Source organism: Chionomys nivalis, chromosome 12 (assembly GCF_950005125.1).
Source record: "Chionomys nivalis chromosome 12, mChiNiv1.1, whole genome shotgun sequence".
NCBI lineage: Eukaryota > Metazoa > Chordata > Mammalia > Rodentia > Cricetidae > Chionomys > Chionomys nivalis.
The window spans coordinates 32,176,483-32,193,004 of record NC_080097.1 but is presented as its reverse complement, the minus strand read 5'-3'; positions in this window follow the sequence as shown (position 1 = coordinate 32,193,004).

The following is a 16,522-nucleotide window of genomic DNA, read 5'->3' as shown; positions in this document are numbered from 1 at the left end:
AAACCACTTAAAGAAAATATCTTCTAAACCATAAATACACAAACCTAACCTTTGCAGGAAGGTTCACCGTTATAGAAAAAGGAAAACTATATGTGCCATCTTTTTATTCTAGCTACCTTTAAAAAATATTTTCCGATATCATGATATAATCACAACATTTCTTCTTAAATATCTAAAAACAAATTGAGCAATAATTAAATGATGTAAAGAATATGTGAAGTAATTTGGCTTTGTTTATTTCCTTGGAAAACCTCAATTATACTTCACACTGTTAAACCTGCAGTTTTCATTGTATCATAAAGATGTTAATTTTTCTAAGAAGGAACACTGCTCACTTCTCTTTCATGCATTGCCACTTACGGTTAGTTTTTGTGTATGGTCTGTTAGTCAGTTTCAGTCCCCATGACAGTGCTCATATTCAAGCCAATTTCAATTAGCGTACTAGTAAGATATTTGAGACCTGGTGTCAACTGATTTATTATAGTCAGCTTACATCATATCAAACGAATCAATGCTTGTCACTAATTATATCAAAAAGCAATGCATTTTTCTGATATCACTTATTCCTATTGCTTGTCCATAATGACTTCCATGAGTTAGCATGGTGTTCCTATTTTTTCCTTCCCAAGATATACAGTTCCTTAATTATATTATTTCTTTTTTAAAAAAAGCTTTTCTAGTTTGTTCAATTAGTTGTTTTCCGTTTGCTTCAGGGAGTTAGAATTCAGCTTCAAAATTAAAGACTACACTCTGGAGTGAGTTGATTCTATACACATATTCAATTTACCTTGGCATTGGTTAGGATTACGCACAAATCATAAAGTTTTCATAAAAAGTATAATTTAATATTTCACAAATGAACATATTTATAATGTGGAGAAAAGGGATTGCAAACTTTACATCAGGAACAGTGAAAATAATTTCTTCACTAACAATTTTCATGCCTAAATGAATTCTGTTCACTAGATTATCATTAGTTTAGATAGTCAATAACATTAGGTTTTTAGGTATTTGACTAAAACAAAACTTGAAATACCATTTATCATTGGTGTTATACATGTATAGTATTTAATATTCAAATAAGTTTTCATTTGTGGACTTAAAAGCATATAGAATATTTCTATGAATGAAGAAATTCTATTTAACAGAACATTCCAAACCAATTATCATTAATATATAATTTATACTAACCACTAGTCTTTATTTTTGAAGATTTTGCTGAACACAACAGTTTCCTTATTTATATAAATATATTTCATACATCACTGCAAAACAAAAAGTTGTAACAAATATGCTGGACTTAAACAGCTTTCATGGTGGCTTTTGAAATATTTTTAATTAAAATATCATTTCTCTGTTCCTTTCTTCTCTTCAACTCTTTCTATATATAAAATTCGTGACTTGTGTTTTAAAATTTTTGCCGATAACTATAGATATATTCATTATATATTTACGTAAATATATAAAAATCATAACCCTAGCCCTAGCTCTAAACCTAACTCTCTCTCTACATATATAATATATAAATTGTTAACTATTAAACACACATATACACGCATACCCTGCTCTGCTTATACAAAATTACTTTTATTATATATGCTTTCACTGACCTCTTGGTGTTGTATAACTAATCTCGGGGATCTTCCCTCAGAAAGGCTGTATTTTAAAGCACTTGGTAAGTATAATTTGAGCTGCATTTGAAATAATAGAGAAAAAACCCATATAATTGTCTTCATGAAGTTATTTTATTGCATAATGGGTAAAAGTAACATTATTTTATTGCCAGGAAAAGGTTAAAAACACTTTTAAATCTTAGAGTTATGTTACAACTGCTAAAATATAGAGAACTTGTGATCTAGTGCCTATATACAATTGATAAGGCTACCACTCAACCCCTACACCTACAGCTCAAGGAAGAGCGTGTGGGAAGAATCCTCAGTGAGAGAATCAGGATATCGGCTTGGATATTGTGCCTTCAATATCTGATTGGAGAGCTGTACACATAAAATGTCAACAATATGGTTGCCCACACAAGATCTGAACAATGACAACACTAATTGAAAGAAAAATATGAGTGGATTAAATCTCAGAAGGCCCTGCTTGTATATAAAGAGCCATAAACAACTCGTGACTTTTGATAGAGATGAATTAGTTATCTCTGGGCATGAGCAAACCCATAATTGGGCTAACCAGTATCAATTGTTTAGTCCGAAACCAAATTCATATGAGCATACTTAATAAATTTACTAGGTTGTAGTTATATATGTATTCATATTTATATGTATGTATACAATTAATAATTAAAGAACGTGAGATTGTGGATGGTGAGAAAGCAGAGACATACCAAAAGAGTTGGAAAATAGAACAGCGAAATTCCTGCGAATACATATAGGGAATTTAAAAAATGCCTGCTGTTTTTAAAATCGGAAAGCAAAATATCATCTGCTTAATCTTAATTTAGGAGTATAAAACAGAAATAATTAAAGAGGAAATCCAATCACTTTATACTCAGTAACAAATACTTAGATAGAAATTCAAAATTTCGATAAATGGAACAATTCACTGGTATCTGCAAAACTAAACATATTTGAGAAAGGGATAGTGGTACATAATTCTAATGTCAACATCTGGGTGACTGGGGCTAAGAATGACAAATTTCTGTTTAGTCTTAGCTTCAACTGTAGCTCTATTTGAAACATAAGTACATGATTTTGGTGTATAAAATGCATGGTTAAATAGATGTAAAAATAACTACAGCACCTTGTAACAACACGTAGATTTCACCGTACACTTTAAAAGTGCTAATACTTAATATGGAAAAAAGACCTCTGACAGCTCAAAATAAGAGAATAAGCCCCAAAATTTTCTACTAAGTATTAAAATAGACATTTTGCCAAACAGATTATCTAGATGGAAAATAACTCCATAGAAAATGATCCAATTTTATATTTCCCCAAGAACTGATGAAAACATGATGAATGATAGGAAAAAAGACATGACAAATAAAAAGATGAAATACCACCCCTAGACTAGTAGAATGGCTGAATTAATAAAAAAAACTGGTAAGAAAGGGGCAACAAAACTGAATAATAATTGCACAAGAATTTTAAGTTATTTGGCTATTTCTTATGAAGTTTAATGTAGCCTTTTGAAATCCTGCAGCAGTGGTACTCAGTTATATTAAAATTTTGTGTCAATACAGATATTCACATAGTGCACAATCATGTAGAATTGATATTTAGTATTTTCATAACCTTTAAGTGAAAGACAGACAAAATGCAAAACTGTCTTTGTATTTATCTTAAAAGAAAATATAGAAATAAACACAGGGGTTATTTGATACTGAACTCAGTTAAACATGTTGGTGTTTGTCCATATAAGATTAATTTTTGGAAATATGTTTTATCTAATGATGACCTATCGATATTTAATGCTAAATTGTAAAATACAGCATATTTAAAACAAGATTAGAATGCTCATTTGTAATCTCTTGTATATTAATAGTATTTATCTCAGAGTAATACATAGTTTACATATTTGATAAATATCTTTTATGTGATAATGTATTAAAATGGAAATAAACCCCATTAAAAGGATAATTCTCCAGAAATATGTTTCTATAGACCATTTTTGCACATTTGTAATTCTCAGTTACACATTAAGTATTCAGATATAAAACAAAAACCAAATGGACTAAGATTAATTTAAAATACGTTGTGAAGACAAATTATTCTACAAATATAAAGTGGCATTAGAAAAACTACATCATGTTTCATAGAGACTCCCAGGTGTGACGGGGGATAGATTCTAGGTTTATTGTCTTCCTACCGTGCCTGCATCTGCAATGATAACATTATTTTATTAATAAGGGTTCATTTTTCCTAATTGGAAATGTCTTGGCCTGCTGTTCAGGATATGTTTAGAGAAGTTGGCAAAATCAAATGTAATGTCAGTTATGTTTCCCTCCTAAGTATCCTTGTGAGTATTGGAGTAAATACTGTTATTCATATTTTAACAATAAAAAATAGAGATTATCAGCACTTGCGAATAGACCTCATTATCTTTCGTCTTCATTAGAAGATACCACAGAGGTTTTTTCCTTTGTTTTTCTGAAAAATAAATGTAACTTGATAAACAAGTATATTCCTAATCTGCTTTTTAAATCACCCACAAGATTTTTCTGAACACTCAGTCTATATAGTAAGGAACTGTGTCTGGAATTTATCTTTTGGCTCTTAGGATATTTGTATGCCCATCTTTAACACATTCCTTGTTTCTATTATTATGCAAGAAATCATGCCTGATTAAGCTCAGCCAGTTCACTAGGCAGGGGGTTTGTGTAACTCTGCTCACGCGCTGCAGGTTGTTACCTAATTGTCATCTCTTTGGAAACTAGATTAAAGGATTTTTTTCTGAGAGTGCTACTCACCTGTTTGTTCATTACATTAATTTAGGTTGTCTTTCCTGCTGTTCATTAAAAACCTACCACCAGGAGAATGTGGTGAGGTAACTTTTCATCTGATCCTTACTTAGCTTCCTAATATATTATGTCACTCTATGAATCACATGACCTATGAATCCTTAGCTCATTTCCCTTATTTAGAATGGGAAAGAGCTAGAAAATGTTTGTTTGTACCCAGAGATCTTTACATATCAAATTCTGAAGCCTTGGGCTGAACTTTAAAACAATTTAGATCAATAGTAACCGCACAACCTATCTTTAGGTGAAATGAATATTTCTTGACAAAATGCTGCAAATCAGAGTGTAATACCCATGTTTTTCTCTTTAAAACATACCATAGTAGGAAGTTCATTTTATGACTTAGATTTTAATTTTATACTTTAAACATATATCGCAATAAATACTTTATTCAATTATCATGCTATGAGTTAAACTCTGTTCCTATAAGGTATGTATTTTGAGATTTTGCAAATAAGTATATCAAATTGAAACATAATATATATTTTACTTAATACAATTTCGTATAAATTTTTGTGTAGCAACTGTATGTCTGCCATGAGAAAGGAAAAAAATAATTCTGAAAGTGGTTAACTTGTAATAGCAAAATTATTAGACAGTACTTTGCTTCCTGTATAACATGGCTTCTTCCTTATTTTAGGAAACATTTTAGACTCACCAAGAACTACTGTGTGATAATAGATAGGAATCAAGGATTGATGGCAGAAATAATCTGTGTGGTAGACTATAAAACAAACTTGAGCAAGGTAAACACAGCAATGTAACCGCAATTAAAGCAAAAATGGAGAAATTAAAACCATACACTAAGGATACATAATTTTCTTATTATTTTAACAAATGCTCTCAAATTTCCTTTGTGAGGCCATTTAGAATTTGAAATAATGGCTTTTGCCTCTTTCTGAATTATTTCATGTAATTAAGAGGTCTCCCCTGTAACAAACTGAACGTAGAATTAAATAACTAACCTATGTGTGATTACCATAAATTCTTTTCAATATCTTCTGAGCATTCTTCCTTATGAAGGATATCTCAGTGTTCTATATTAAAATAACTTATATTTTACAAATGAATATCTTTACAATAAAACCAAATATGTTGTAAAATTTTGTGGCATATATTATAGGAAGAGCTTATTTAATTGTTTACTACTCAAATGATAAAAAATAAACTAAAGTCTTGGAAAAAATATTTTCTCAGTATTACCACACTAACTGACTATTGTGGAAATTCATTTGCAACATTGTTTAAAGATATGCATTTACTAGTAAGAACTTCTTTTTGTTTATTTCTTCCGTCATACTCTACTTCCTTCCTTCCTATTCTCCAATCCTTTCCTACTTTCCTTTCTGCATCCTAAGCTGATCTTAAAATAGAGCATTTTGAAATATACGTTGATTATGAAATGAATAAATATAGCTAATTAATATAAACATTGCCTCAAGAAACTCATTTTGTGGTAGGAAAACGTTACATCAACTTGCAGCATTTTCAAGAATATAAGACAAAAGAGTTATTTAAGTTCTAGAGTCATTTAGATGAATTTAACCAATATATACTTTGAACTTATTTTGCCAAAATGAAATTTTATCCCTTTGGAATACCATCTACACCCAGGCATTCAGCCCTGTGTAAAATCCATTATACTCTCAGTTTCCGTGTTTGAAGTATTCAACATTTCCACAGATGAATAAGTAAGATTATATGACGTTTATCTTTCCAATTCTGATTTCCAACACTGAAAGTAATGTGTTCCCTACTTACTCAAGTTTTGACAACTGAAAGGATTTTCCTCTTTTAATAGCTGACTCATCTTTCAATATGTACATGTACATTTCCTTTATTCATTCACTGGTGTGCATGCAAAGATTGATACTAGGTCTTGATGTGGGAATAACTCAGTCATAAACATTTTCTACAGATGTCTTTAGTCATACTTATTTCATTTACTTTGAATATCTAGAAAAGAAATGTCTTTCTTATGAACCTCTAAGGTGTTGTGGATACTGAATTACCAATTTACATCTCTCTCGGCACTATTTGAGAGATTACTTTTCTCTACAGCTTTACTATGAGTTGCGTGCCACGTTTGTAACAAACATTTTCTGAGAGGTAAATTGATATCTCCTTTAGTTTTCCATCACTACCCTAATGAAGAGTATAGTGGATTATTTTTTAATATTTCTTCCTGCCATCTGTATGTTTCTTTTTCAACAAAATTAAAGTCATTTGTCAACTTTAAAATCAATCTATTTGTTTTTTGCTATTATGTAGTATTTCATACTATGGGTGTTAGTGTGCTGTCTGATGTACTTTACATATATAGTCTAGTCCATAAGTCATCTGTATACATTATTCTTTCCTTTCAGACACTGAAGAACCTTAGTTTGGTATAATTCTGTTTATTAGCATTTGTTCCTGGTACCAGATTAATGAAGAACTCTGTCTATATTTTCATTTTAGTTATAAAATTAGACAAATTTTTAACAAACGATGAATGCATTCTACATTTACCCAAAGGAAAGAATAATAAATATTATCATTACTCAAAATTTGCAGAAGAACTCTGAGTGTGAACTACTCACGGGAATCCCAACAGACAGCCCAAATCACTCCATTTGAAAGTCACTTCATGGGTGATATAAGAGAAAAACTTAGGAGGTAAATTTTGCTTACTTTCTGACTATACAAAAACTCAAAACGCTTGCCTAGTGAACATCTAATGCTGAGGACTGTAGCTTGATTTTTATTTACTTAATAGCTAATATTAACTTATAAGCAAATACATACAGTGTTTGTCTTCGTCTGGGTTACATCAGTAAGGGTGTTTTTCTCTAATTGTGTCCAGTTGCCTGAAAATTGCATGGTGTTATCATTTTACCAGCTGAGTAATACTCCTTTGTCTAAATGTATCATATTTTCTTCCATTCTTTTCTCAGTTTTTTTTTTTTGGAGGGGAGTTCAAGACAGGGTTTCTCTCTAGCATTGAAGCCAACCCTAGAATGTACTCTCCAGACCAGGATGGCCTCAAACTCATATAGAAATCCGTCTGTCACTGCCTCCCAAATTCTGGGATTAAAGGCATGTGCTACCACTGTCTGGCTTTCTTCCTCCATTCTTAACATGCCTTGTCCACCCACAGTGCCCTGACATCATCTTGAATTAATCAACTCACAGCCACTGTTCCACTATGAAACTCTCTTACTCAATTCTTTCCAAACTGAAATGTAAGTCCAAGATTCATCTCTGTGACTCATGGTTGCTCCAGCTGCTCCAGCTGTTTTGGTTTTCATCCAACCCTCTCGAAATAGGATGAATTCTATATTTTCACTTCCTAGTGTCTCATTTATCTATCAGTTAAAGATTTCATATCTTCCCCTCCTGCTAAATTACCCAAACCCTTCCTTTCTGAAACTCAATTTGCCATTATCTATCTTGACTGCTACATTCATCACCATCGGTAACTTTTGTTTGAGTATTTCTCTTATTTTATTCAAAGACACAATTCTATGTATAATTATCAAGTACTGAAGAAGAAAAAAAACACTGACCTGGTGTTTTTTTTTTTTTTTTTTTTTGAGTAACTACTTCCCATCTACTTCTCTCTACAATAATTTTTCTCTTGTCCTCTATAAAAGACACTGATGACTCAAATTCACAAGCATGGATAATGAATAATGTATGGCAATAGAATGCCATGGAAACACGGCATCAGGGTTAAAATCTGTTGTAAATGACCTTGCTAATAAGGGTTTTGATTTGTCTGGAGAAGTCTGGTTTAGATGACAAGTTAGATAGATTTAAACAAAATAAAGAACAAACTGCCCTCTGAAACACTGATTACCAAATGTTCAACTTAAACTGAACACTATTTTGATATCATTACATTTTCTTCATTAGAAATGAGTTTTTGGGTCATTGTCTAATTAAGAAGCCCCATGGTTTATTTAAGGATTCTTATAAAATGACTATGTATGTAGAGAGTTTAGTTTGTAGCTTGCTTATCAAAACTCTCTCTCTCTCTCTCTCTCTCTCTCTCTTTCTTCCTCACTCCCTGGGAGGGAGGAAAAGACAGTAAGGTAGGGAGGGAAGAAAAGAATGACTAATGGCTGTACTTTGAAGAGCTGGGTTCTGTGATTTGTCTTCTCTGAATGCGAGCACAAAGCTCTCTTATGTCTGTGACTGTGACCTTTTGTATAGGCCTTGGAAAGCTGCCAGATTTTCACTTTAGGAAATACTGCTCTGGGGTACATTGATTATAGTGTAGTTATTAACACTTGATTATAGGTCTTAAGAATTGTATTTAGAGACTTCAATACATTATGGATCACACTGTTCCATGTGCACATTTTGAAATATGACTTTCCTTGAGATTCTAGACAGGGGCATTTTAAATGTTCACATCTTTGGCACTCCATTGTTGCTTTCATATAGATTTTCAGTTTCATAGTTTCCTAAGATTTGACATACTGCACAGTTACTGAAGCCAGTCCCTTTGCTCAAGAGAGTGTGGGGCTACAAGATTCCTTTATTGTGTAATTGCAGTGTACAACATTTATATAGCTGTTCTTTAAATTTGTTATAAGACTGTAACTAGGTTTTATTATTTGTATTAACAAATAATAGCAAATGAAAATACTTTATCAAGAGTAATAACTAATAATTCACAAGGCAAAATTCTGGAACAAATTCTTTGACTTTTTCTCATTGTGCTCATGATGATTTGGCAAAATCAGCAGAGGATTCTATTCTCCAACAACAGCAATGAGACAAACATACCTTTGTAAGCTAATGAAGAGAGTCACACACCTTGATTGCTTTCCCAATGACATTATTATAATGTTTATAAGAATCAAATTTTCCATATATTTGTTTCTTTTAAAGTTAAAATTGTTGCCATAAACTTATTCAGAGCCATCTCTTGTACTATGATTGTATATTTCCTTTTGATTGAAGAGAGGTTGTGCATTGAAAGCAAAATTACAGCACAGTGATTTTCTTGCCATTAGTTTAGAGATGCAATTTTACGTGTTTTGTTATTTTCTCCATTACAATGGACAGAGAAACAATCTGGGCGGGTGCATAGATTTTAGGAGATGTGCAATGTCACCTCTCTTTGCTTGGAGAGGTATATATATGTGTGTGCATGTATTATGTATATATATATATATGTTTATATGTATATGTGTTTATATTAAGCTATAATTGCTTTTGGTTTAACTTTGATTTTTTTATTCAAGAAATTATTTTTCATATTTTCCATCCACCAACTCTCTCCATAGACTCTGATCCCATGCAAAGCATTATTCTGAAAATATCCCTTACATTTTAAGAAACCAGAACTTTTGGCTGGACCTCAAAATCAGAGTTCGTAAAATATCTTGAAATTACTTTAAAGTTAAAACTGTCAGTCTTCTGTGTACTTAAATTGCTTGCACAAGCTGCCTTTAAGATAACAATTTAATAATCACTATTACTTGCCTTTGGTTTCCTGTATAATCACATTAAGATAGTGCACAGCTGCAAGTTTAAGCTATGTTTCTTTCTAAGCCCATCATCCAGATAATGCATGTAAATAATTTTTCTGAAAGCAGCAAATAAATAAGTTGAGAGTGACTTCCTAAAATGTAACATAAAGAAGGTTAAAAGCAATCATCTATAAATATTGGTTGACAAATAATGATATTTGTCAATTTAGCCAGTTTGAATCAGCTGGAGACAGACTACACTATATTAAGATAAAGTAATACACTTCATTTCTTTCCTCGTATGATGCTTCTTGTGCTGTTCATGAAATACAGAATGAAGTTTTATGTAAGGGACAGACAGACACCTCTGACAGGATGCTCACATAATGACACACATTGTTATCTACTTAGTATTTGTATTAGAGAAACAAAGGGACAGACAGAAAAACAAGACAGCCTCCGTCTTGAACTTTGGCTGACTGGGTGGTTGTGGAGGGAACAAAGCAAAGCAAAGTCTGTTTTGTATTTGCCAAACAACTCCCAAATATAAGACCCGCCTGAGAGTGTTTGATATGCCCAATGACATGCCACTGCAGAAAACTGGCGTTTCCCCTCTTGGCTTATATCAATATCAAATAACTTCTTGGTTAGGAGTGGGGTTTGTTGTTGTGTTTTGTTTTATTTTGTACAGCTAAGGTCTTGTTTGATTTGCACTTGTGCAAGTCCTACACTATCACAAATAATCTCTGAGAGTTCAGATTTGTAACCATCCTGTTGTATCTGGAAAATGCTATTTCCTTAAATTTTTTTTTTTTACCATCTCTGGCTTTTACAGTTTTCTGCCTACTTTTCTACATACAGTTTTTAATACAAGGCATTGCAATAAAAAAAAAAAACAGTTCTTTGAAACTGTCATCCAAGAAAATCGTACTTATAAAATGGTTCAGACTTATCTGAGATTGGTAAGTCATGGTCAGAAAGATCCAGTTAAGTACAGTCATTGATAATAGATCCTGATCTTTTTAAAGTTTTATAATATGTTCAGTTTGATTTCTTAAGTTACAATTAGGCAAAAATGTAATTCTCATCAACTGCTGCTTTAACTCATTTAAGTTCAGGATTGTTTTGGATTATTCCTAGCAAAAAAATGAATATACTACCAACATTACAAGGAATAATTTTATTATCAGAGTATAATTGAATCACTGCAATGGTGTACTTGATTCCTTGCCCATTTATATTCTGGTTTTGGTTTCTTGTACACTTGTGTCTTGTGTTATTTCGTTAAATTGAATCATTTTTAAAGGTTTTTATGTACGCAAAAAAATTGAGAAAGAAAACAGATTATATCATACTTTATGTATATGGCTGTTCGTTATCAAATGAACTGAGACTGGCAGGTTGTACGATGGAAGGATTTTAGGTTTACAAATGTAAGATAGTCCTTAAATGACCCTCATCTTTAAACAATCAGCCACCATTGTGCATCCAGAACAGACTAATTTATAAAATACATTTGGTGGCCAACTCAATAAAATTAATTTTTGTTTCATTTTGATTGATATGTTTAATTTCTCTTTATCCAATAAAATTCTGCCAGGTAAAAGCAAATTTAAGCATGTATTTAATTGTAGTGACAGATCTTAAAACTTAATTGATGAAAACACATCAGTGGAAGGTAGAATTACCTGTTTTTATGATAATATCAACACTAAGAACAAAATAATAAAATTTCCAAATGCTGCTTTCAAGTGTTGTAAAGAGTAACAGAGTTCATTTGTAATTTGACTGTATTATACACCAAATGTATTTTATAAATTCCCGAGACTTAAAATACTCTGGGCTATAAGAGCCGTCACTCTTCAGTAGTATAGTGAATATTATTTTTATCTGTCAAATGATAAAAAGAAAGGTCATTTTTTATTTGTGTGTATATATATAAACAGTTATTATTATGCACACTATATAAGACATTACCTTCTAAGGGCAAGAAAGACTGTACATCACATTTCCTTTGTATGATTTAATGTCTACTATAATAAACGTTGATTTTGTGTGTCACTGGCCTCATTTGTATTTGCCAAAATGAACACACATTTAGAACAAGTGATACATAATAACAAAAAAAAAAAAAGCATCACTCATGTAAGAACTGCAATATTGGAGCAGAAAGATCCTGCAGGGAAAGTTGGATTTACTAGGGATGAGGAAAGAAATGAGAGAGAAGAATCATAGAGGCATACATTTAGAAAACAGGTGTGATTATCTAATGAAATTAGAGATGCATTTAAGTATTTTTTATATTTTTCTACATGCTTACTATCTTATACCAATCTCTATAATCCAGAATTTTAAGATTTTTCAAAACTAATTTGGTGACTTTTTTTTTTTAAAAAAAGTATTAAGTTACTTTGTTAAATGGTTACCAGCTTTCAACAGTGCCTTAGCCCCACGCAATACTTTAACATCTGAGTCCAGGGGTGTGGAACGACATAAAACGTTGTCTTGGGATACCAAGATGACTCAGTGGGCAGAGCGACTTTACTGATCAGCTTGATAAGCTGCTGTTAGATCCCCCGTAACCAAAGACAAGAACAAGAACACAGAGTTATACAGATATCCTATGATCTCCACATTTTCATCCTCTAGTCCTCTGTCCATCTCCAAATATCAAAATGTAATAAAGTATTGTAATGGAAAATTTGAGGAGCTTCCACTGTTATATGAACTAAAATCATGTTGCCATGGAAGAGCATAAATTGATCATTTATGATCATTTTAGTCTTTCCAAATGAACAAGGGTGGGATTTCTTTACCAACTGTCCTCTCCATGCTGGCCTGTGGGCTGTCTTCAATCTGTAAAGACCTTGTAGACGCTGACCCAACCACTGCAAATTAATATGTCCTGCTGCATCCACTTGTATAATTTTCTCATAGACTTCCACAGCCTTTGGCTCTTATGCCTCCCAATAAAATCAATAAAAAAGTTTTTTAAAAAGAGTGATAGCAGACTTTTTGAAGGGTAGAATGAATTATGTATGTTCCACTTAGATCTAAGTAGTTGGTAGTCTTTCTTCTCTACATCTTGAGGAGTTGTTGGCATCTTTGTTAATCGGTATATACTACAAATAGACAAAGGTCAAGAGAAGCAATAAACTACGAGTATAAAATATCAGTCATTAAAGGTCTGTTGTATAGTAAGATATTTAGCAGTAAAATAGTAATAGGATATCACCTAGGATCTTGGACATGAGAATCATAGATTCTTGGATAGATAGTGGTACAAGTTGTAGATTTCATCTTAGAGCAGGGCTTAAACACAATGGGAAAATGGTAGGTTACCCCTTGTTCTCCAAAGGTCTTCTTCACCTCTGGAAATGTCTTTCCTGCCAGTCACTATTGGTCCTTGTAGGTTGAGAGGTTTTGTCTGCGCATATGAATATGCACCACTTGGTAACCTGGTTACACAATGAACGAAATAAAATAACTATATTACTAGAACTGGGGTTGTTGTGTAGAGGGAAACAAAGACTGGTACTCTGCAAGAACAGTCAATATTCTTTTCTTTATTTTTAACCATCTATATGCTTTTATATTCATCTGCGCCTCTTCTGAAAGCCTATATGTATAATTATTTTTTTAATTATTTTTATTGAGCAATATATTTTTCTCCCCTCCCCTCCCATCTTCTTATCTCCCCTTCTATCATCTCGCATGGTTCCCATGCTCCCAATTTACTCAGGAGATCTTGTCTTTTTCTACTTCCCATATAGGTTAAATCAATGTATGTATCTCTTAGGGTCCTCTTTGTTGTCCTGGTTCTCTGAGATTTTGAATTGTTGACTGGTTTTTCTGAGCCTTATATCTAAAAGACACTTATGATTGAGTGCATATGATATTTGCCTTTTTAGATCTGGGCTACCTCACTCAATATGATGTTTTGTAGATCCATCCATTTGCCCACAAATGTCAAGATGTCATTATTTTTTTCCGCTGTGTAGTACTCCATTGCTTAAATGTACCACATTTTCCTTATCCATTCTTTAGCCGAGGTGGATTTGGGTTGTTTCCAGGTTCTGTTTATGACAAATAATCTGCTATTAACATAGTTGAACACATGTCTCTGTCATGTGGTTAGGCATCGTTTGGGTATATATCCAAAAGTGGTATTACAGGGTCTTCAGACAATTCTCCAGGCTTGATTTGATATAGTTTTAAATGAAAGTCATCCTCCTTGAAAAATATATTGTTTTCTTATTCTTTTACTTTTTTTTTTACATTTTAGCTTTTGAAATTAAATCATTTTTCCCTATCCATTTACTCCCTCCAAGCACGTATACATCTCCAGCTCTCTCAATATTATGGCCTCATTTCATTAGTTGTTGAATTATATTTACATAAATATGCACACATACCTAAATATATAAATTTAATGTGTAAAACATCACCATCTGACCAAACTACAGATAGTAAATGACCCTGAAACTATCCAAGTTACACTGAAATCTACAACACAAGAGTCAAGAAACATCTTGGGACAGAGCCAGAAAGTTGCAAAAAAGAGAAAACATAAGTTTGATATAAAATTGTTTTATATTAAAATTTTCAGAGAAACTGAAGTCGTGGACTCTCATCAGCATGGCCACCTAAATAAATGATGAGTAAGGCAGTAGTAACAGACATTCTCCGAGGACCTGCATCCTAGACAGGGAACTAAAGAAGAGTAAGAGTGATGGTAATAACTTTCCCAGAAAATAGTCCCCAGTTGCATATTCAACATCAAGTTAACAATCCTAAAATCATATACCTAAAAATGAAACATGCACAAGTAAAAATTTGTTTTAATAGCATAGTTTTGTGGAATGAATTATTCTTTTCGGTACCAGAAAAATTTAAGCCTCTAGGTTCTTTGCACATGAATTTTAAAAAATACACAATAATAATTTTAATTTTTTCAATTATTTTCTATTATTCTTATTTTGATATGAGTTTGTGCATATGCTTATAACATATCTAATTACTTTTCTTTTTTGCATACTCTTTTACATTAAATACATGCATTATTGTTATATGTAGCAATGTATAGGCATTCTTTCACATTCATAATCAAATACTAATTAAAATATTTTTGTTCTTCATTGATCTCACAAAACTTAGTTTTTTAAATGCCAAACATTTATTTCCACACTGAACCAATTGATTTATAAGCAGTCTGAACAAAGTTCAACTGATTTTTATTCCATCTCAACACAGTTGTAACTCATTAATTTTCATAAAAATAACTTAATGAAATATTAAATTTCTTTGATATAATGCACCTGTTATACCAAAGAATATCAATAGTTTTATAAACCCAGGCAAAATCTATGACTATTAAGACACTGAGTTTTCTTATCCTTCCAAGAGACTGTTTTGTGCTGTTTCCCCATTCCTTATCTCAGAAAACCACTGATTTGATTTCATGACCCATTTCATTTTATTTCAGAAATTAATAAATCTAATTGTCTAATTAAAGAATAATATCATAGCTTAGATTTGAATTTATATCACTGTGAAATCAGTAGCTAGCTTTTATAATTAAGCCTTTCAATTATTTCCTTTTGGAATGTATATTTAGGTCAATTTGTTCTCTTATTATGAGTATTTACAGTGTTTTAAATCAGAAATTTTAAAACTTCAGGCCTGTTCAGGTTTTTGTTTCCATATGTTTTCATTTATCGTGCTTAAATATTTATGAATGTAATGCTGTAGCATATGGTAAGTGTATATTTACATATTTAGAAACTGTCAAAATGTTTTCCAAACTGGTTGCACAAATTTATATTTATGCCAGCAATATACTAGGACTGTAACTGTTTTGAAGCATCCTAAACCCCTGGTTTGTTTATATTTTTATGATTAACCACTCTGATGGTCACGTAGTAGTACATGAAAGTGGTTTCAATATACATTTCCACTACTCATACAAAAATGACACATGCCATTTTCTTAAGTATATTATCCATTTGCATATCTCTGTGTGTATGAGTATGTATAAGTATATTAAATTGTTCTCATCTTATTCAATGGTACGTTTTTGGTTCTATATTTTTGCTTTATTTTGTTTGTATTTTTATGTGGGTTTGTGCTTGTATGTTTATGCATGTGTATGTGCCATTCATCATGCACAGGGGTGAGACGTGTATCAAGTTTTGTTGGAGCACTCAAGACCCTGTTCATTTTTTCACATGGTTTCTTGTGAGTTTACATAAGGCTCATGTATTCATAGCCAGAATTACTATTTACCAAGCCTAACTAAATTTGTTATATAGTTTATAAGGAGAATTTTGCTATAAATTATTTTTATTTTTAAATTTAAGCTTATTAATATATTCTTCAGTAACTACCAATTTTATTTTTACATATAAACATGCCCATGTGAAGTAAGTATTTATATACTTATGTACATAAATGTGTGTATGTAAATACTGGTATATAACGTTGTGTTTATATCCCTTATGTTTTATAAAACCTTATTTTTATTTATTATGGTTTACTAGATGACAAATTGTTTGTTATCACACTTTACAATGGCCTA